This window comes from Scyliorhinus torazame, unplaced genomic scaffold (assembly GCF_047496885.1).
Source record: "Scyliorhinus torazame isolate Kashiwa2021f unplaced genomic scaffold, sScyTor2.1 scaffold_1442, whole genome shotgun sequence".
Lineage (NCBI taxonomy): Eukaryota > Metazoa > Chordata > Chondrichthyes > Carcharhiniformes > Scyliorhinidae > Scyliorhinus > Scyliorhinus torazame.
The window spans coordinates 286-4,413 of record NW_027309169.1 but is presented as its reverse complement, the minus strand read 5'-3'; the positions used below and the strand labels follow the sequence as shown (position 1 = coordinate 4,413).

Sequence of the window (4,128 nt, the reverse complement as noted above, 5' to 3'; positions counted from 1 at the left end):
CAGGTTGCTATCGATGCTGCAGCATTCATCATCTGTTCTTCACATTTATCAGCTGCTTTGTATTCTGTGTCTGTTGAGGATAGCCAAAAATAATTGGCAATAGATGCAGGTGAGATGTTTCCCCGGGTTGGAGAGTCTAGAACCAGGGGACACAATTTCAAAATAAGTCAATTTGGATCGGTCTCGGAGGAGACATTTCTTTACTCAGAGGGTTGTGAATCTTTGGAATTCTCTACCCCAGAGGGCTGTGGGAGCTCAGTCATTGAGTGTGTTTAAAGCAGAGGCTGACAGATTTCTAAATACCAATAACATGAAATGAAAATCGCTTATTGTCACAAGTAGGCTTCAAATGAAGTTACTGTGAAAGGCCCCTTGTCGCCACATTCCGGCACCTGTTCGGGGAGGCTGGTACGGGAATTGAACCCTCATTGCTGGCCTTGTTCTGCTTTACGAGCCAGCTGTTTTAGCCCACTGTGCGAAACCAGCCCCTACACAAAGGGATATGGGGATAGTGTGGGGGAAAATGCATTGAAGTGGATGATCAGCTATGATCGTATTGAATGGTGGAGCAGGCTCAACGGGCTGAATGGCCAAGTCCTGCTCCTATGTTCCAATTATACAAAGATAGGAAGGAAAGTAAATTGTGAAGTGGACATAAGGAGACTAAAGTGATATAGATAGGTTAAGTGAGTGGGGAAAAAAATCAGCTAAATGGAGAATCATGTGGGAAAAGGTGTAATTGTCCATCTGGGTAGAAAGAATAAAAAAAGCTTATTATCTAAATGGTGAGAGATTGCAGAGCTCAGATTCAGAGGGATCTGGGTGTCCAAGAGCATGAATCACAAAAGGCGAGTATACAGGTACAGCAAGTAATTAGGAAAGCTAATAGAATGTTATTGTTTATTGTGAGGAGAGTTGAATACAAAAGTAGGGAGGTTATGCTTCAATTGTATAGGACATCGGTGAGACCACATCTGGAGCACTGTGTACAGTATTACTCTCATTTAAGGAATGATGTAAATGTGTTGGAAGCAGTTCAGAGAAGGTTTACTGGACTCATACCTGGAATTGGAGGCTGGTCTTATGAGGAATGATTGGACAGGCTGGGCTTGTGTCCGATGGAGTTTAGGTGAGTTGATTGAACTGTAAAAGATCCTGAGGATCTTTGACAGGGTGGATGTGGAAAGGATGTTTCCTCTTGTGGGAGAATCTAGAAATTGGAGTCACTTTAAAAGTAATAACTTGCCCATTTAAGGCAGAGGAGAACTTTTTTTCTCTGAGGATCGTGAGTCTTTGGAACTCTCTTCCTCAAAGGGCAGTGGAAGCAGAGTCTTTGAATATTTTGAAGGCAGAGCTGGATAGATTCTTGGTAAGCAAGGGGGTGAAAGGTTATCGGGAGGGTGGCGGGTATGTAGATTTGAGGTTACAATCAGAGCAGCCGTGAACTTATTGCATGGTGGAGCAGGCTCGAGGGGCCGAGTGGCCTACTCCTGCTCCTAATTTGTGTGTTATCACATCCTTTATAATAGATTGTAGCATTTTCCCTCCTACTGATGTCAGGTTAATGGGTCTGTGGTTCCCCGTTTTCTCTCTCCCTCCTTAAATAGTGGGGTTACATTTACCACCTTCCAATCTGCAGGAACCATTCCAAAATCTGTAGAATTTTTGAAAGATGATCACCAATGTATCCACGATCTCTACAGCCACATCTTTCAGCACTCTGGGATGTAGAGCATCAACTTTGTGGGATTTTATTAACTTTCAACCCACATGAATTTCTCCAATACTACTTTGTTACTAATACTAATCTCTTTCAGTCCCTCTTGCACACTAGTTCCTTGGTTCCCTTGAGTTTTTGAGAGATTTTCTGTATCTTCCTCCATGTAGACAGACACACATTGTTTAGTTTCTCTGCCATTTCCTTATTCCCCATTATAAACTCTCCTGTCTCTGCCTGGAATGGACCCACATTGGCCTTTGCTAATCTTTTCCTTTTCACATTTCGATAGGAGCTTTTACAGTTCTCCCCAGTTTGCTCTCAGATTCTATTTTTTTGGTTTAGCAGTTTCTTGGTCCTCCTTTGCTGAATTCCAAACAAGTTCCCAATCCTCAGGCTTACTACTGTTTTGGCCACTTCAAGAGGCGCTTCCTTTGATCTAATGGGATCTTTAACTTTGATTTGTGTTCCTTAAAGGAATCTAGATTTGCTGTATTCTGGAAAATGAAAGTCACCAAAGGACCATGGGCTGCTCTCCCCTTTGAGAGAGAGAGAGCTTACTGGTGATGACTTACTTGAGGGTCACCAGACTTCAGGTGAGGGGCAATGTTGAGAAGGCAGGGCCTTCATGGATAACCTCTGAACGGGAATTGAACACATGCTGTTGGCGTATCTCCGCATCATGAACCAGCCAACTGAGCTAACTGACCAGCTGGTAAATATGTAACATTTCCTTTAATATTAGCTATTCTCTGTTTCCCAATCCACCTCAAACAACTTGCCACTCTGCAGGGGCTGTTTAGCACAGGGCTAAATCGCTGGCTTTGAAAGCAGACCAAGGCAGGCCAGCAGTACAGTTCAATTCCCGTAACAGCCTCCCCGAACAGGTGCCGGAATGTGGCGACTAGGGGCTTTTCACAGTAACTTCATTTGAAGCCTACTTGTGACAATAAGTGATTTTCATTTTATACCCTCGTAGTTTTCTTCTGTAAGGAACACCCAAATAAATTAAACAGGAAAAAACATTTAACCACCACAGTCCATCTCCATGGCAAGGTGGCGTGCTTTGGGGGTTCCAAACAGAAATAGGAACTAAATATCTTCAAACTTACAAATACTCTTTCAGTCTGTGATCCTCGTGAAATTTAGAACCAGGCAATTGCAACAAGTATCAAAGACCATCAGCCCACTGGCGACAATGTCGTGAGACCAGCCAGTCCAGTAGAAAGAAATCATCTGACCATCTCCATTGACCAACTATCAGAATGAACAAAATGCAGTCCTGGATGTCATTGAAGCAGAAACAATAACAGAATCCAACCCCTGTAATCAATTGTGAATTTGGTGGCAAATCAGCAGGTGCGATGAATCACAGATTTCCTTCCCAGGCTGAGAGCACGAGTGGCCTTTATCCAGTGTGAAGTCGTTGGTGTGTCCACAGGCTGGATGAGTGAATAAATCCTTTCCCACACTGAGAGCAGGTGAACGGCCTCTCCCCAGTGTGAACTCGCTGATGTGACCGTAGGCTGGTTGAAACTCGGAATGCCTTCCCACACTGAGGGCAGATGCATGGCCTCTCCCCAGTGTGAACTTGCTCATGTGACTGCAGGGTGTCTGACCGAGTGAATTTCTTCCCACACTGAGAGCAGGTGTATGGCCTCTCCCCTGTGTGAACTCGCTGGCGTTTCTTCAATATGGATAGCTCAGTAAATCCCTTCCCACAAGCAGAGCAGGTGAATGGCCTCTCCCCAGTGTGAACTCGCTGATGTTTCTTCAGGCTGCATAACTCAGTGAATCTCTTCCCACACTGAGAGCAGATGAACAGGCGCTATCCAGTGTGAATTAGCTGATGATTCCGCAGGTTGGATGAATCACTGAATCTGTTCCCACATTGAGAGCAGGTGAATGGCTTCTCGCCGGTGTGAATTCGCTGGTGTGCCCGCAGGTTGGATAACACAGCAAATCCCTTTCCACACAGAGCAGGTAAAGGACCTCTCCCCCATGTGAATGCATCGATGAGCTTCCAGCACAGATGGGGATCTGAATCCCTTCCCACAGTTCCCACATTTCCACGGTTTCTCCATGTTTTGGGTCTCCTTGTGTCTCTCCCGGTCAGACAATCAGTTGAAGCCTCCTGCACAGAACACGTGTATGGTCTCTCCCCGCTGTGAATGGTGTGATGTTTTTTTCAGGCTATGTAACTGGTTAAATGAATGAATGAATGAAAATCACTTATTGTCACAAGTAGGCTTCAATGAAGTTACCGTGAAAAGCCCCTAAGCTCTTTCCACAGTCAGTGCTCTGGAACACTCTCACTCGGGTGTGTGTGTCTCGGTGCTTTTCCAGTCACACTGATGGTTAAAATATTTTGAAGCCAACAGAACAGACAAATATTTCTCCTTCTAGATTCA

The 4,128-nt window shown here is 44.7% G+C and overlaps 1 pseudogene; it reads right to left on the bottom strand.

Moving 5' to 3' along the window:
- Positions 1 to 211: 211 nt before the first annotated feature.
- Positions 212 to 3,822, bottom strand: LOC140407286 (uncharacterized; annotated as a pseudogene).
- Between the last annotated feature and the right edge of the window lie 306 nt (positions 3,823 to 4,128).